General features: G+C 37.4%; 1 protein-coding gene and 1 pseudogene across 1 annotated transcript in view; one reads left to right on the forward strand and one right to left on the reverse strand.

The window, feature by feature from the left end:
* Positions 1-18,920, forward strand: part of SPIDR (scaffold protein involved in DNA repair) — a 408,727-nt gene that overhangs the window by 26,697 nt on the left and 363,110 nt on the right. The window lies entirely within an intron of this gene.
* Positions 2,525-3,252, reverse strand: LOC102740980 (E3 ubiquitin ligase RNF121 pseudogene; annotated as a pseudogene).

The following is an 18,920-nucleotide window of genomic DNA, read 5'->3' on the forward strand; positions in this document are numbered from 1 at the left end:
TTTGGTACATTGTATTTCCATTTTCATTTGTCTCAAGGTATCTTTTTATTTCTCATTGATTTCTTCATTGACTCATTGGTTGTTCAGTAGCATGTTATTTAATCTCCATATATTTGTGAATTTTCCCAGTTTTCTTCTTGTAATTGATTTTTAGTTTCATCCTATCATAGTTGGAAAATATGGTTGATGTGATTTCAATCTTCTTAAATTTAGTAGAACTTATTTTGTGGACTAACATATGAATCAGTCTATTCTCGAGAATGTTCCATGTGCACTTGAGAAGAATATGTATTCTGCTTTTGGGTGGAATGTTCTGTATATATCTGTTCAATTCATCTACTAAACATGTGTAAGTCCAATGTTTCCTTATTGATCTTCTGTCCAGATGATCTATCCATGATGAAAGTTCCATACTATTATTGTATTGCTGTCTGTTCCTTCCTTTAGGTCTGTTAATATTTGCTTTATATATTTAGGTGTTCCTAGTTTGGGTGCATAAATATTTACAAATGTTACATCTTTTTGTGGATTGATCCCTTCTTCATTATGTAATGCCTTGTTTGTTTGTTTTTTTTTAATAGTCTTTGCTTTAGTCTATTTTGTCTAAGGATAGTTATTAAAATGAGTCTTTTGTAAGCATATATAGAGGTGTCTTTTTTTTTAAACCCACTTAGCCACTTGTCTTTTGATTGTAGACTTTGTCCATTTGTATTTAAAGTAATAATGATGGATATGTACTTATTGCCATTTTGTTAATTGTTTTCTGGCTGTTTTGTAGTTCCTTTCTGTTCCTTCTCTTGGTCGCTTCCTTTGTGGTTTGATAAATTTTGTTAGTGGTGGGCTTAGATTCCTTTCTTACAATCTTTTTTTTTTTTCTTTAAACAGGCTTTCATTCACTTTATTTTTCTGGTATAAAATCTATGTGGTGGCCACAGCTGGAGCCTCGGTCCTCTGCATGGAGATTCTGGTGTGGGTCTTTACAAAATGGTCATTGAATTCCTGATAGCGACACTTGGTGATCACAGTCTCTTTCCAGAGATCAGGGGTGAGATAGCTGTGATCTTGGAAATGGCATCAAAAGTGGCCATGGTGAAGTTGCCCAGTGTGGCAGTGCAGCCCCAGCTGAGATGTAGCAGTCATCAATACTGGCCATCATCAGTAGCTTCTTGGGCATGGGCTGAGACAGTATCAGTGCCTCTGGGGGCAGGGATGAAGCATGCCAGCACAGAGCCACAGTGGCCAATCACCTTGCCTGGGACAGTGTGGGGCTTACTTGTTCCCCCAGTAGCCTTGCCGAATGGGATGATGGAAAGCTTGGCCATGGGGCACCTGGGTGGCTTAGTTGGTTAAGTGACTGCCTTCGGCTCAGGTCATGTTCCCAGGGTCTGGGGATTGAGCCCAACATCTGGCTCCTTGCTCAGCGGGGAGCCTGCTTCTCCCTCTCCCTCTCCCTCCTACTCCACCTGCTTGTGCTCTCTCTCTCTGTCAAATAAATAAATAAAAAATCTTAAAAAGAAAGAAAGAAAGAAAACTTGGCCAGGATGATGGCAGTGGCTACCTCCTTGGAGCATTTAACACCCAGACTGATGTCAGCAAATGCCTTGGAACCTGACCTGCTGATGAGCATGGGTCTAGCTTTTGCATAGACATAATCTTCAAAACCTCATCCTTGAGGAGGGATGTCCCCAGGAAATAGTCAGTGATCTTAGATTCCTTGATAGACAGGGAGAAGAGATAGATCTCCTCTAGGGACTTGATCTTCATGTCTGTGACCAGGTGGCCCAGCATGGTGATGGGGGTCCACTGCTTGTCCTTGGCCTTGACTCTTTGAGCTCTGTGGCCTCGGCCCTGGCCGAGATGCTCCTACTGAGGCCTCTGTGGAAGCCACCACGGTTTCCCATTCCAGAGCCCCTGGGCCCTACCATAGCACCAACATCATCTGCCATTTGTTTTCTTGGAGAAGAATCTCCTTTCTACAGTCTTTTGGGAATCTACCATAGGTTTTTGCTTGGTGGTTCCTATGAGGCTTAGTATACAACCTTTATTTATAACTGTATTTTAAGTTGATAACCTAAGTTTGAACACATTTTAAACTCATTTTTACCCCCCCCGACCCCATCCATGTTTTGTGGTTTTGATGTCACATTTTACATACTTTTATCTTGTGTATCCCTTAACTAATTATTGTATTTATACTTATTTTTACTACTTTTGTCTTTCAACCTTTATGCTAGCTTTATAAGTGATTAATCTACCATTTTTGCTATATGTTTACCTTTACTAATGAGATTTATACTTTCATATTTGTTTTTAATATTTATCAAAATAGTTTTCTTTTAAAAAGCCCCCACTGCTGCAGCCCCACTGGCTGGCTCTCCATCATCTATCCTCCCCAGCCTGGACACAGCTAGAATGGTCCTGAGTGGCCCAAGTGCCCCTTTAAGTCTTTCCTACCCAGGACATCTTGGAGAGCAGGGAGGAGAGTGCCCTGAGGTCCATAGTGGGTGGATGCTCTTCTTCCTGACTATTCCAGGCCTAGGATATAGTTGATGCCTTGCATCAGGCCAATGATGATAGGCCGCCAGGCTGCCAAATATCGAAGCCAATCTAGCGGTTGCCCATACATGATGTGAGGCCTCTCCCAGGGGTTGCTGAACATTCTTCTGAGGTTCACGTTCTTTTTGCAGTAGGGACACATCTGTTTGCTTCCTACAGTGCACCAGCTGAGGATGCAGAACTCATGGAATACATTATTGCAAGACAGCTTATATATGTTCTTGATGACGTCCTCTTCACTGACATCCACAAAGATCTACTGCCCACACACGGCACGCACACTGTCTGAGAGGTGTTTGGTAGGCATGCCTGACTCATTGTAGAACCCTGTGGTAGGCGCCATGTAGTCTGCACACATTTGTGCAAAGTCTTGTTCAAGAACTCCATAGTAGAGGCCATAGAAGAAGAGAGAAATACCAAAGTCCATGGCATCTTCTGGTTTGATTTTGAATAATAGAATCCAGAGAGGGTAAACATGACAGCCATGTAGCCAACAATGCCAGTGGCATAGCTGATTTTACAGATCAACAAGAACTACTTATAAACCAACCTTGGGGTGTCTGTACGAGTGGTGAAGATGGTGGCAGTGGTGGAGGTGGAGGTTGGAGGAGGTATTGTTGGAGAACAGGAGCTGGATGAGGTTGATATGTTAGACCTCTCCCGAAAGGAACAGTGGAGGGTTGAGCACACATGCATGCATACCAGACACCCATAGCCATGAAGCCATGCATGTTGAAATGGTCCTCATCCTCATGGCTACTTTGGTGGTGGCTCAGCTGCTCCTGGTACAGGGGAAACAGAGCTACAATATGGTGACCCTCTTTCAGGTATGGGTTGTTCCCCTCTATTTCACAGTGACGCTGCACTGGTGGAGGTTCCTAGTGATCTGGATCTTGTTCTCTGCTGACACAGCTTTTGTCACCTTCTGAGCCATCTGAAAACCACTAGTACAGATAATCCCAAGGTTGGTGTCTTATGTTTTCTTCTTATGAATTTGCACTTTTTATTTTCAGCTTAAAGAAATCCCTTTAACATTTCTTGTAATGCTGGTTTAGATGAACTCTTTTAGGTTTTCTTTGCCCAGAAAATTCTTTATCTTTCTTTCAATTCTGAATGATTTTGCTGGGTGTGAAGTATTTTGGTTGAAGTTTATTTCCTTTCCTTTCAGCACTTTGACTATATTGTGCTACTCCCTTCTGGCTTGAAAAGCTTCTGCTGAAAATCTGCTATAGTCTTTTTTTTTTTTTTTAATACTTGTTATAATTTTTTATTGCTGCTTTTAAGATTTTCTCCTTGTCTTTAACTTTTGACTTTTTTTTTTTTTAAAGATTTTATTTATTTATTTGACAGAGAGAGACACAGCGAGAGAGGGAACATAAGCAGGGGGAGTGGGAGAGGGAGAAGCAAGCTTCCCACTGAGCAGAGAGCCCGATGTGGGGCTCGATCCCAGGACCCTGGGATCATGACCTGAGCCGAAGGCAGACGCTTAATGACTGAGCCATCCAGGCGCCCCTAACTTTTGACATTTTAATTAGAAAGTGTCTTTGTGTGGGTCTCTGGGTTCATCTTAATGGGAACTTTCTAGAATAAGATGTCTGTTTCCTTCTCTGGGTTAGGGAAATTTTCTGCCATTTTATTCATTTCTTCAAGTAAGTTTTCTACCCTTTTCTCTCTCCATCTCCTTCTGTGACAGATATAGTGTGAATTTTAAGTCTGTTTGATGTTTTCCAATTAGTCCCTTCATTTTTTTTCATTCTTTTTTTGCTGCTCTGATTGGGTGATCTCCAGTGCCCTATTTTGAGTTCACTGATTCTTCTGCTTCATCCAATCTGCTGTTGAACCCCTTTAGTGTATTTTTTGGTTCAGTTATTGCATTCTTCAGCTCTATGACTTCCATTTGGTACTTTCTTATATTTTCTAACTCTTTTTTGAAGTTCTCACTGTGTTTATCTATTCTTCTTCCAAATTCGGAAAACATCTTAATAATCATTACTTTGAATTTTTCATCGGGTAAATTACTTACCTCTGTTTCATTAAGGGTTTTTTGGTGGGGGGGAGTTTTATTTTTTCATTTGGAACACATTCCTGTTTCTTCATTTTGCTTGACTCTTTGTGTTTGTTTCTGTGTATTAAATGAAACAGTCAACTCTCCCAGTCTCGGAAGAATGTCTCTTGTAGGAGATGAACCTTTGACATTCAACCTTTCCCTAGTTCTTGGTTGTCTCTTGGTCCTTTATGATTTTCCAAGCAGCCTAATTTATTGTTAATAGCTCCCAGTTATTGAGGGTGTGCCAAGGGGCACGTATCCATGTCCCAGAGGGGAATATCTCAGGTAAGGCCTAAATCCAGGCTGATTGGAAGCCAGATCTTCAGGCAATACTTTTAAAGTATGCATATATATATATATATATATATGCAAAACATGTATGTTATGTATGTTTACACATACAGTTCTGTGGGACCACAAGGTTAAGCCTTGCTGGCCACCATAGCATGAGATCTGGAGTTGTGCTGTGAACAACAGTTTCAAAAATCAACACTCTGGACTAGTGTATAACTTCTTTCTGGGAGATACTGGCAAACTATAGTGAGGGAGAGGGAGGGTGCAATGATGGTGTTCCTCTACCTGTGTTCCGTGTGAGTGCCTCCATAGCCTCTAAGGTGTATGCCAAACCTGAAGCCTGTTCATCAATCTGAAGCACCGGGACAAGCAAATGGGTCTCTTTCAACAGAGAGACCGGGGGTGGGGGGTGTGTTTCAGTTTGTTGTTTGTTCAGTGCCCTGGGGGTGGCACCCTACCAAGAACTGTCCCTCCAATTGTTAAAAGTCCTATGGGAGCCAGGAACACAGGCCCCCCTGGCCAGAGCCAGAGCCTGACCAGAGCCAAGCATTCAAAGGGCCTCCCCTGTGTGGCAGCCACAAACACGAGGACACCAGATGTAAAAAGTGGGATACCAAACACATGTAAGAGCTCCCTTCCAAGAGACTGGTGCTCTGGATTGCCACTGAGGGTGAACATGAACATAGTGCCCATCTTCTGAGATCTCTGGTCAGGTTTACAATCAGCCCTTAGATGTATGTTTAATTAGCAGCCTGTCCCTCAGGCCGTAGCTATGATGCTATGCTTGTAGGCATCTTTCACAGATGGATTGAGCTCCTGGTCTTTTGCCTCTTGCTGTGTCCTGAGTGTGGTAACTGTTTAAGAACTCTTTCACCATTGGTGACAATCTTATGAGACCTGTGAGTGTAAGCCCCAATGGCTGTTAGAGCCAGATGATGTAGACATGTTTTGTGGCAGCAGCTCTGAAAATCAAGGTGCCAGACAAGGGTATAAGCTTCTTTCGGAGAGATACTAGTAAGTTAGAGCAAGGCAAAGCGCAAAGATTGTACCCAATGGCCTCCGTTTTCTTGAAAGCATGTCTTTGGGCACCTAAATGTGTGTTAGACCAGAAACCTACCCCTCAAGCAAAATTTCTTGGACAAGCAAATAGGCCACTTTCTCAGAAAGACTAGGGGTGTGTTTCATTCTGCTATGTGTGCAGAGCCCTGGGGGTGGTATTCTGCCAAGAACTGTGTCTGATTGTAGAGTACCATGGGATCCAAGAAAACAAGCCTCCTTGGCCACTAGAGCCAGGTTATCAAGGAGCACTCCTGGGCTGCGACTGCAAAAACTGGGGCACCAGATGTGTGTAAAAGCTCCCCTTCAGGAGATAGTGGTGCTGCAGAGTGTGGCCGAGTGAGCATGCAAAGATGGTACCTACCATCTAAGGAAGAAGAAAAATGGTGCCTGCTGACTTTAGCAACACAGAGGGAGAGTAGTGCACACTGGTTGGAGGATAAAGATGGCATCCATGGTGAACAAAAAAGTCTAACGTTAAAAAAAAAGGGACTTACTAGCTTTAGTAAGTTAGAGGGAGAACTTAACAATGGCGCTCAGCAGCACCTCCTTCCCCTGAGAGTATCCCAACAGGCTATGGCCTCTCAGATGACACTCTAAGATTAGCAAATGTATTTCTTTGACATAGGGTCTGGGTGCTTTTCAAACAGCTTTTTCTGGGCTGGGCTGCAGGATGAGTGAGTCTGAGCATGACCACTTTAAGAGATGTTTCTCAGTTTGATACAGCTCCAAGGCCAGTTGGCTTTCAAAGCCACATGTTTTGAATATAATCTCTCAGGTGCAGATCGGAAAAGTTGGGGTACCTGATGTGGGGTACAAACCTTTGGTTCTGCAGGGAGAGGCTCTGGGTTTGTTAGTTCCCTCCCATTTGTGGTTTACTGCACTGAGGTCAGGTTTATGGCAGGACTGCATCACTGCCTCTCCCACCCACCTTGATGTGGCTAAGTCATTATCTTAGCAGGCCTCTTCTCTTTAGGTGGAAATTGACAAGCTGATTATGAAATTCATATGGGAATATGAAGGATCGGGTTTTGTAGAGCAGTGTTGAAGAAGAATTACTTCATTAACTTACACTACCTGATTTACTCTAATGCTATAGTAATCAAGATTGTGATAGTGGATAAAGATATACAGATTAGATCAATGGAACAGCATAAGAGTTGAGAAAGAAATTATTTTTGACAAAACAATCCAATGGGGGAAACAGAGGTTTTTAAACAAATAGTGCTGGAATGATTAGATATTCACATAGATAAAAAAATCACCTTGACCCCTTATCTCACATACACAAAACTTAAGATGGATCATGGATCTAAATGTAAAAGTTAAGCGGGAAAGCTTCTAGAAGAAAAAGTAGAGAATAGGCTTAGCTTTCTTTGGTAGGCTATAAAAAGCAACAAGTATTAAAACTACTGTAAATTAAAATTAATCACAATAAAAAAAATGACCACCATTAAGAGATAGAAAACATTTATCTGTAAAGGACTTGTATCCAGATTGTATAGCGAACCCCTACAGCAATAAAAGGACAACTCTATTAACTGAAGAAATATTATAAGAGATACTTCATTCATGATGCTACATTCATAGTCTGTGAGCATATTGGACTTCAATGTGTGAATTTGGGGGGCCACATTTCAGCCTATAACAGTATTATAAAGAAAAATTTAAAAATTAATTATTTTTAAGTTTTTATTTAAATTTTAGTTAACATACAGTGTAATATTAATTTTAGGTGTACGATATAGTGATTCAACACTTACATATAACACCCAGTGCTCATCACATCAAGTGCACTTCATACTCCATCACATATTTAACCCACCCCCCCACCCATCTCCCTTCTGGAAACCATTAGTTTGTTCTCCATAGTTAAGAGTCTGTTTCTTGGATTGTCTGTCTCTCTTTTTTTTTTTTTTTCCCTTTGCTTGTTTGTTTTGTTTCTTAAGTTTTACCTATGAGTGAAATCATATAATTGTCTTTCTCTGACTGACTTATTTCACTTAGCATAATACCCTGTAGTTCCATCCATGTTGTTGCAAATGGCAAGATTTCTTTTTTTTTTTTTTTTGATGGCTGCATAATATTCCATTGTGTGTGTGTATCTTCTTTATCCATTCATCTGTCAATGAACATCTGGGCTCTTTCCGGTTTGGCTATTGTGGACATTTTGCTATAAACATGGGGTGCAGGTGCCCCTTTGGATCACTACATTTGTATTTTTGGGGTAGATACCCATTAGTGCAATTGCTGGGTTGTAGGGTAGCTCTATTTTTAACTTTTTGAGGAACCTCCATACTGTTTTCCAGAGTGGCTGCACCAGTTTGCATTCCCACCAACAGTGCAAGAGTGTTCTTCTCTGCATCCTTGCCAACACCCGTTGTTTCTCGTATTGTTGATTTTAGCCGTTCTGATAGGTGTAAAGTGATATCTCATTGTAGTTTTGATAAACAGAGAACTGATTTTTCTTAAGAATATGAGTTTTCTGTTAGAGTATTAGATTGAAAATGTACAGTGGGTTGTTGATGTACAGTGGTTGTTGATGTCACCTTGGAATGTTTGGGAGAAAACCAGCATTGGATGCTGATTTGGAGAGCAGTTAGAGGTACTATATTAAAATTAAAGCCAACACAAGGAAATTTCATTTTCTCTTCACTCTGAATCTACATTTCTGGGGCAAGAAGAAAAAAAATAGTATGGGTAGTTGTAAAAATTTTTAAAAGTATGAAGAAATGAGCCCACAAGAGAAATTAGAATGAGAAATTGGAATGGAATGATAGGATTTATTTCTCATGGATTTATTTCAGTAGTTTTGTCACAGTTTATTTTTCCTTTTTCAAATACCAGCAATTTTTAAAACACTAATTATAATGAAAATGTTTTTCAGATTATAAATATTTTGGGAGGGATTTACTTTTTGAGTTTCAAAGCCAAAAAGACATCTTCTTTGGTGCTCCAGAAAAATCTTTCCCTTTTTTTCTTCTCTGGCTGCTGTAGTTACAGCAGCTATGACAGAGGCATCTGGGATTTGTGCTCTTTCTGAAAGAATGGAAGACTGCCAGTCTTGGGTCCCCTGATACGCTGATGTGGAACACTGCCTCCTCTGTTTTACCTTAAATGCCTGTGAGACATCTAGGTTGTTGAACATTCCATGGCTGTCAGCTCTACTTCAGAGGTTATCCAAGGAGATGAAAGAAGGCTTCTTATAGAACTAAAGTTGATAATAAGATGATGGTCATACAACTTTACTCTCTCTTCTTCTGACCATTTCTGTATCTTTACACAAAAGAATCAAGCCTACATCCACTCAATTTCTTTTATACAATAAAGTGTGAGTGTTTACTTTCCATTTGATTGAATGTACCCTTTTCCATTGGTACAGCATTTAAATACAAATTTTAGAATCGGTCCCAAGTTCACAAAGTTATAGCCTAAGAAAGACTAACTTAGGTGACTTGTTTTATCCTAAGAAATGTCACACTATGGATTTTTTTTCTCTAAACATTCTAACTTTTGCAGGTATTGCCTTCTGACAGGGCTGGAAAGGGCTGTCTGTTATGACAGTTTAAAAGAGATTCCAGGGCTCTGATGATATGACTGTAGTTTAAAACTAGCCCTTCAACGGGGAGCTGGAGAAACTGATCACTTGAGGAGAGTAAGCAGGAACTGACAAGAAGTTAGAGTCAAAGAAGTCAGGGTAGAATGAATAGAGGCAATTACTGGTGAGATAGGGGAGGCCCATTAACACTAGTGTCACTTTCTGAATTTGAAATTATTATTCTACTTTTTGAAGTCCTTTTCAAGAAAACCTGTGTGTGCCCCTTTATTTGGAAAGTCCTCTGATGTCAGGTCATTTAGTCTCATACAAGCCACTTAATCTGTATAAATGGTGAAACCCATTATTTTATAATCTTCCACTTTTAGTTGTTAGCACTCCAGTTGCTACTGATTTTCTTTAAAAAATAACTAAAATAATACACTGGGGTCAAAGGGATGATTATATATTTTTGTCTCAAGTAAAAGTATGTTAATTGTTTAATATACCAAAATGATAGATAAATATACAAAATGTATTAGAATAGTACTTTAATTATTAAAGTTGCTTATCTCACAAAGGGCACTGGCCATAAGTAGCAGTCAGTTATGGAAGAAAAATAGTGTGAGACATTATCCATTTATTTTTTCTTAGTCTTTTCTTATTTTATTGGACCATACATTTTAACATGTTGTTAAATTGATACACTTTAATTGTTGTGATTCTTTTCTCTTATTGGGGTGTCTACACACTTAATTGTTCAAAGAAACTTTAGTATCTGTTATCCTTGCCACATACACTTCTTAGCTACATGCAGTTGGTCATCACATCTCTCCATTTATTTATTTATTTATTTTAAAGATTTATATTTTTTTATTTCTTTGAGAGAGTATGCACAAGTAGGCAGAGTGGCAGGCAGAGTGAGAGGGAGAAGCAGACTCCCCACTGAGCAGAGAGCCTGATGCAGGGCTTGATTTCAGGACCCTGGGATTATGACCTGAGCTGAAGGCAGATGCTTAACTAACTGAGCCACTCAGGTACCCCAGATCTCTTGATTTATTTAAAAAAATTTTATTGAGGTGAAATTCACATAATATAAAATTAACTTTCTAAAGTAATTTCAGTGACAGTACATTGTAGCATGTTGTGTAGTCACCACTTCTGCTTCATTTCAAAACATTTTCATCACCCAAAAAGGAAACACCGTATCATTAAGCATCCACTCCCAAATCCCCCCTACCCCACACCTCAGGAATACCAGTCTTCTCTCTGTTTCAGTAAATTTACCTGTTCTGAATATTTCATATAAATGGAATCATATAGTTTGTGACATTTTGTGTTTGGTTTCTTGCTTAGAATAATGTTTTTGAGGTTCATCAGTACTTCATTCTTTTTTATGGCTGAATAATATTCTGTTGTATGAATATACCAAAATTATCAGTTCATCTCTTGATGGATATTTGGGTTTTTCCACCCTTTGGCTATTGTGAATATTGCTGCTAAGAACATTGGTGTATAAATATTAGTTTGAGTACCTGTTTTAAATTCTCTTGGGTATATACCAAGGACTGAGATTATTGGGTCATATGGCAATTCTATATTTAACTCACTGAGAAACCAGTAACCTTTTCCCATAGTGATTGCATTATTCTCCGTTCTCACCAGCAATGCACAGTGTTCCAATTTCTCTACTTCCTCACCATCATATATTTTCCTCTTTAAAAAAACTTTATTGTAACAGTTCTAATGGGTATAAAGTAGTATATTATTGTGGTTTGGGTATTTATTTCCCTAATAAGTAATGATGATAACCATGTTTTCCTTGTCATTTGTATATCTTCTTTGAAGAAATGGCTATTTAAGTCCTTTATTGATTTTTTTAATTGGGTTTTTTTTTTCTCTTATTGAGCTGGGAGAGTTTGGATTTTTTAAAAATATATTCTAGTTAGTAAACCCTTGTCAAATATATAATTGGCAAATATTTTCTTCTATTAAGTAACTTGACTTATCACTTTCTTTTTTAAAATACCTAGTATTACCAGAAGCCTTGTGGGGTTTTTTTATTTGTTTGTTTATTTAAAAAGATTGTGACTCCCATCTATTTTTTATTTGATAAATTTGACATGTTACACTTTGTTAATTTAAGGTATACAGCATGTTACTTTGACACATTTATATATTATAATTTGATTGCCATTTGAAGCAGTATTTATCATATTATATTGTTATAGTACAGTATTATTGTTTATAGTCATTATATTGTGCATCACATCTTTATGGCTTATTTTACTAATGTTAAAGTTTCTACCCTTACAAACTATAAATCTTATCCCTCACTCCCCATCATGTGGTAACCACTATTTTACCCTCTGTTGTTTTCCAAGTTTGATATTTATAGATTCCACATTGGTGATATCATATAGTACTTGTCTCTGTCTGACTTATCCACTTAGCATAATGTACTCAGTGTCTATCCATTTTGTCACAAATGGCAGATCCTCCTTTCTCATGACCAAGTAATATTCCATTGTGTCTATATATGCCACATCTTTTTTTAAAAAAAATTCTTTCACCCATCAATGGGTATTTGGGTTGTTTCCCCATCTTGGCTATTTTGAATAATGTGTGATAAACATGGGTGTGCATATATCTCAACAAAATCCTATTTGTATTTTCTTTGAGTATATAACTAGAAGTGGAATTGCTGGATCATATGGTAGATATATTTTTAATTTTTTGAAAAACCTCCATATTGTCTAATGTAGTCTTTGGGCTTATTTACATTCCCACTAACAGTGTGTAAGTGTTCCTTTTCAATAACATCCTCCCTAGTACTTGTCCCTTCCTAACAGGTGTGAGGTGATATCTCATTGTAGTTTTTGTTTGCATTTCCCTAATGATTAGTGATGTTAAGCATTTATTCATGTGCCCGGTGGTCATTTTGATGCTCTCTGTGGAAAAATGTCTATTTAATTTTTCTGCCCATGTTTTAATTGGATTGTTTGTGGTTTTCTTATTAAATTATGTTCTTTATGTATTTTGTATATTAATCTCTTTTCTAATATGTAGTTTGCAAATATTTTCTCATTCTTTAGTCTGCCATCTCCTTTTTCTTACTTGTTTCTTTTACTGTGCAGAAGCTTTGAGTTTGATGTAGTCTCATTTGTTGATTTTTGCTTTTGCTATTTGTGCTTTTGACATCATCCAAAAATCATTGCCAAGATGAGTATTGATGAACTTCTCCCCTATGTTTTCTTCTAGGAGTTTTGTGGAATCAAGTTTTATGTTTAAATCTTAAGTTTTGAATTTTTGTGTGTGCTATGAGATAGAGGTCCAATTTCATTGCTCTGCACGTGGTTATCCAGTTTTCCAGGCACTGTTTGTTGTTGTTCCTCACTGGGTGTTCTTGTCTCTCTTGTTGATTATTGGTTGATTTGTATATGCCAGGATTTAATTCTGGACTCTATTCAGTTCTGTTGGGCAATGTGTCTGTTTTTATGGTACCGTACTATTTTTATTACTATGACTTTGCAGTAAAGTTTGAAATCAGGAAGTGTGATACCTTCAGCTTTGTTCTTTCTTCTCAGGATTGCTTTGGCTATTTGGGGTCTTTTGTGGTTCCACACAAATTTTAGGATTGTTACTCTATTTTTGTGAAGAATGCCTTTGGTATTTTGATGGGGTTTGTGTTGAATATGTAGATGGCTTTGGGCAGTATGGCCATTTTTATAATATTTATTCTTCTCATCCATGACATGGGCTATCTTTCCACTTGTTTGTGTCTTGCTCAGTATCTTTTATCAAAGTCTTATAGTTTTCATTGTGCAGATCTCTCAACTTCTTTGGTTAAATTTATTACTAAGTATTTTATTGTTTTTGATGCTATCGTGATTGGGATAGTTTTCTTATTTCTTTTCCCAGTGCTTCATCATTAGTCTAAAGGAAGCCACTGATTTCTGTAAGTTGATTTGTAACCAACTTTTGTGAAATTGTTGATTAATTCCTGTTTTTTTTTTTTTGATGGACTATGGGATTTTTCTGTATACAAGTTCAGAGTCAGCAAATAGTGACGGTTTTACTTTTTTTTTTTTTTAAGATTTATTTATTTATTTGAGAGAGAGAGAGAGAGAACACAAGATGGGGGAAGGTCAGAGGGAGAAGCAGACTCCCTGCTGAACAGGGAGCCCAGTTCAGGACTCCATCCTGGGACTCCAGGATCATGACCCTAGCTGAAGGCAGTCACTTAACCAACTGAGCCACCCCAGTGCCTCTACTTCTTCTTTTCTGATTTGGATGCCTTTTATGTCTTTGTGTTGCCCAGTTGCTCTAGCTAGGACTTCCAGTGCTATATTGAATAGGTGAGCATAGCCAACCTTGTTTTGTTCCTGATCTCAGAGGAAATTCTTTGAATTTTTCTCCATTGAGTATAATCTTAGCTGTGGGTTTCTTGTATATGGCTTTTATTATGTTGAGGTATGTATGTTCCTTCTATACCAAGTCTATTGAATGTTTTTTTATCATGAAAGGATGTTTTTTCTGCATCCATTGAGATAATCATGTGATTTTGATCTTTCATTTTATTGATGTGGTGGATTACCTTTATTCACTTGCATACATTGAACTATCCTTGCATCCCAGGGATGAATCCTATTTGGTCATAGTATATGATCCTTCTAATTTGTTCTTGAATTTGGTTTGCTAATACATGTTGAGATTTTTTTTATCTATATTCATCAGGGATATTGGTCTGTAGTTGTGATGTCTGTCTATCTGGTATTGGTATCAAGGTAATACTGGCTTTGTAGAATGAGTTTAGAAGTGTTTCCTCTTCCTCCATATTTTGGAACACTTTGAGGAGAATTGGTGTTAATTCTTCTTTAAATGTTCAGTAGAATTCACTAATAAAGCTGTCTGGCCCTGGAGTTTTCTCTGTTGGAATTTTTTGATAACTGACTCAATCTCATGACTTGTTACTGCTCTGTTCAGATTTTTATATTTCTTCCTAATTCAGTCTTGGTAGAATCTTGTGTGTTTCTAGAAATGTACCCATTTCTAGGTTATATAATTTGTTGGCGTATAATTATTTATAGTAGTCTCTTATAATTATGTATTTCTGTAATACGAATTGTAATGTCTCCTCTTCCATTTCTAATTTTATTTATTTGAGTCTTCTGTCTTTTTTTCTTAGTCTAGTTAAAGGTTTGTCAGTTTTTTAATCTTTTCAACAAACCAGCTTTAAGTTTCATGGATTCATCCTTTCTGTTGTTTTTCTGGTTCCTATTTTATTTATTTCTGCTCTGATTTTTATTATTTCCTTCTCCTAACTTTGGGCTTAATTAGTTGCTCTTTTTTTAGTTCCTTAAGGTGTAAAGTTAGATTGTTTATTTGAGATCTAATTTTTTAAGATATGGGTTTATTGCTATAAACTTTCCTCTCAGAACTGCTTTTGCTTATCCCCAAAATTTTGATACATTATATTTTTATTTTCATTTCTTTTGAGATAACTTTTTATATCCTTTTTGATTTCTTTGAATCATGGGTTGTTTAGAAATGTGCTGTTTAGTTTCCGTATATTTGAAGATACACACCCTTTCTTCTTACTGATTTCTAATTTTATGCCATGTGGTCAGAGAAGATAGTTGGTATGATTTCAGTGTTCTTAAATTTGGTAATAATAGTTTTGTGGCTTATTATATGATGTATCCTGGAGAATGTTCCACATGCACTTGAGAAGAATGTGTGTTGTGTGGAATGTTTTATATGTGTCTGTTAAGCCCGTTTATTCTAAAATATGGTTCAATTTCCAATGTTTCCTTGATTTTCTGTCTGGACAATATACCCACTGTGAATAGTGGGATATTGAAGTCCCCTACTTATTGTATTGTTGTCTATTTCTATCTTAAGACCTATTAGTATTTCCTTAATATGTTTTGGTGCTCAGATGTTGGGAGCATATATATATGGTTGTTACATCTTCTGTTTATTATTATTATTTAAATTCAATTAATTAACATATAATATATTATTAGTTTCAGAGGTAGAGTTTTGTGATTCAACAGTTGCATAAAACACCCAGTGCTCATTACATCCAGTGCCCTCCTTAATGCCCATCACCCAGTTACCCCATCCCTTCACCCCCTTCCCCTCCAGCAACCCTGTTTCCTATAGTTAAGAGCCTCTTATCATTTGTTTCCCTCTCTGATTTCGTCTTATTTTGTTTTTCCCTTCCTTCCCCTATGATCCTCTGTTTTGTTTCTTAAATTCTACATATGAGTGAAATCATATGATAATTGTTTTTCTCTGACTTATTTCACTTAGCATAATACCCTGGAGTTCCATCCACGTTATTGCAAATGGCAAGATTTCATTTTTTTTTTTTTTGATGGCTGAGTAGTATTCCATTGTGTGTGGTATATATACCACATCTTCTTTATCCATTCATCTGTTGATGGGCATCTGGGCTCTTTCCATAGTTGGGCTATTGTGGACATTTTTGCTATAAACATGGGGGTGCAGGTGCCACTTTGGATCACTACATTTATATCTTTGGGGTAAATACCCAGTACTACAATTGCTGGGTCGTAGGGTAGCTCTGTTTTCAACTTTCTGAGGAACCTCCATACCGTTTTCCAGAGTGGCTGTACCAGTTTGCATTCCCACCAGCAGTGTAATAGGGTTCCCTTTTCTCCGCATACTTGCCAGCATCTTCTGTTTCCTGATTTGTTAATTTTAGCCATTCTGACTGGTATAAGGTGGTATCTCAATGTGGAGCATTTTTTCATGTGTCTTTTGACCATCTGTATGTCTTCTTTGGAGAAATGTCTGTTCATGTCTTCTACCTATTTCTTCACTGGCTTTTTTGTTTGTTTGTTTTTTGGGTGTTGAGTTTGAGAAGTTCTTTATAGATCTTGGATACTAGCCCTTTATCTGTAATGTCATTTGCAAATATCTTCTCCCATTTGGTAGCTTGCCTTTTAGTTTGTTGACTGTTTCCATTGCTGTGCAAAAGCTTTTCATCTGGAAGTTCCAATATTTCATTTTTGCTTTTGTTTCCCTTGTCTTTGGAGACGTGTCTAGCAAAAAGGTGCTGTGGCTGAAGCCAGAGAGGTTGCTGCCTGTGTTCTCCTTCAGCATTTTGATAGATAACTGACTCACATGTAGGTTTTTCATCCATTTTGACTTTATTTTTGTGTATGGTGTAAGAAAGTGGTCCAGTTTCATTCTTCTGCGTGTGGCTGTCCAATTTTCCCAACACCATTTGTTGATGAGACTATCCTTTTCCATTAGATATTCTTTTCTGCTTTGTCGAACAGTAGTTGACCATAGAGTAGAGGGTCCATTTCTGGGTTCTCTGTTCTGTTCCATTGATCTGTGTGTCTTTTTTGTGCCAGTACCATAGTGTCTTGATGATTACAGCTCTGTAATACAGCTTGAAGTCTTGAATTGTGATGCCTCCAGCTTTGGTTTTCTTTTTCAACATTCCTTTGGCTATTCGGGATCTTCTGTGGTTCCATACAAACTTTTGGATTATTTGTTCCAGCTCTGTAAAAAATGTTGATGGTATTTTGATAGGGATTGCATTAAATGTATAGGTTGCTTTGGGTAGCATAGACATTTTAAAAATATTTGTTCTACCTATCCATGAACATGGAATGTTGTACTATTTCTTTGTGTCTTCCTCAATTTCTTTCATAAGTGTTCTCTAGTTTTCAGAGTACAGGTTCTTTACCTCTTTGGTTAGGTTTATTTCCAGGCATCTCTTATAATCCTTTGTACTGTTGGATTCTGTTGACTAGTATCTTGGTGAGAAGTTTTGCATCCTTGTTCATCAGGGATATTGGTCCTAATTCTCCTTTTTGGTGGGGTCTTTGTCTGTTTTTGGGATCAAGGGAATGCTGGCCTCATAGAACCGAGTTTGGAATTTTCCATTTCTATTTTTTGAAACAGTTTCAGAAGAATAGGTAGTAATTCTTCTTTAAATGTTTGGTAGAATTCCGCTGGGAGGCCATCTGGTTCTGGACTCTTGTTTGTTGGGAGATTTTGGATTACTGTTTCAGTTTCTTTGCTGGTTATGAGTCTATTCAGGTTTTCCATTTCTTCTTGTTTCAGTTGGGGTAGAAATGCATCCATTTCTTCCAGATTGCCTAGTTTGTTGGCATATAGTTGCTCATAACATGTCTTATAATTGTTTGTATTTGTTTGATGATGGTTGTGATCTCTCTTCTTTCATTTATGATTTTATTTATTTGGGTCCTTTATCTTTTCTTTCTGATAAGTCTGGCTATAGATTTATCAATTTTATTAATTCTTTCAAAGTAGCATCTCCTAGTTTCATTGATCTGCTTTACTGTTTTTATTTTGATATGTATATCATTGATTTCTGCTCTAGTCTTTATTATTTCTCTTCTCCTGCTTGGTTTAGGCTTTATTTGCTGTTCTTTTTGCTTGCTCCTTTAGGTGTAGGGTTAGGTTGTATATTTGAGACTTTTCTCATTTCTTGAGAAAGGCCTGTATTGCTATATACTTCCTTCTTAGGACCACCTTTGCTGCATCCCAGTAGTTCTGAACTGTCGTGTTTCCTTTTTATTTGTTTCCATGTATTTAAAAAATCTTCTTTAATTTTCTGGTTGACCCATTCATTCTTTAGTAGGATGCTCTTTAACCTCCATGTTTTTGTGTTCCTTCCAAATTTTCTGTTGTGATTGAGTTCAAGTTTTAAAGCATTGTGGTCTGAAAATATGCATGGAACAATCTCAGTCTTTAATTCTGGTTGAGACCTGATTTGTGACCCAGTATGTGATCTAATCTGGAGAATGTTCCATGTGCATTCAAGAAGAATGTATATTTTGTTGCTTTCAGATGACATGCTCTAAATATATGGTAAGTCCATCTGGTCTAGTGTGTCATTCAAAGCCCTTGTTTCCGTTTTGATCTTCTGCTTAGATGATCTGTTCATTGCTGTGAATGGGGTGCTAAAGTCCCTTACTATTATCGTATTATTATCAAAGATTTTCTTTAATTTGATTATTAATTGGTTTATATATTTGGCTCCTTCCAAGTTAGGGGCATAAATATTTACAATTGTTAGATTTTCTTGTTGGATAGACCCTTTTTTATGATATAGTGTCCTTCATCTCTTTTTACATTCCTTGGCTTAAAATCTAGTTTGTCTGATATAAGAATTGCTACTCCAACTTTTTTTTGATGTCCATTAGTATGATAAATGGTTTTCCACCCTCTCCCTTTCAATCTGGAGGTGTCTTTGGGTCTAAAATCAGTCCCTTGTAGACAGCATATCGATGGGTCTTTTTTTTTTTTTTTTAATCCAATTTGATACCCTATGTCTTGATTGGGGATTTGAGTCCATTTACATTCAGAGTAATTTTTGAATGATATGAATATAGTGCCATTGTAATTCCTTTAAAGTTACTG

Source organism: Leptonychotes weddellii, chromosome 4 (assembly GCF_054177405.1).
Source record: "Leptonychotes weddellii isolate Sample4059 chromosome 4, ASM5417740v2, whole genome shotgun sequence".
Lineage (NCBI taxonomy): Eukaryota > Metazoa > Chordata > Mammalia > Carnivora > Phocidae > Leptonychotes > Leptonychotes weddellii.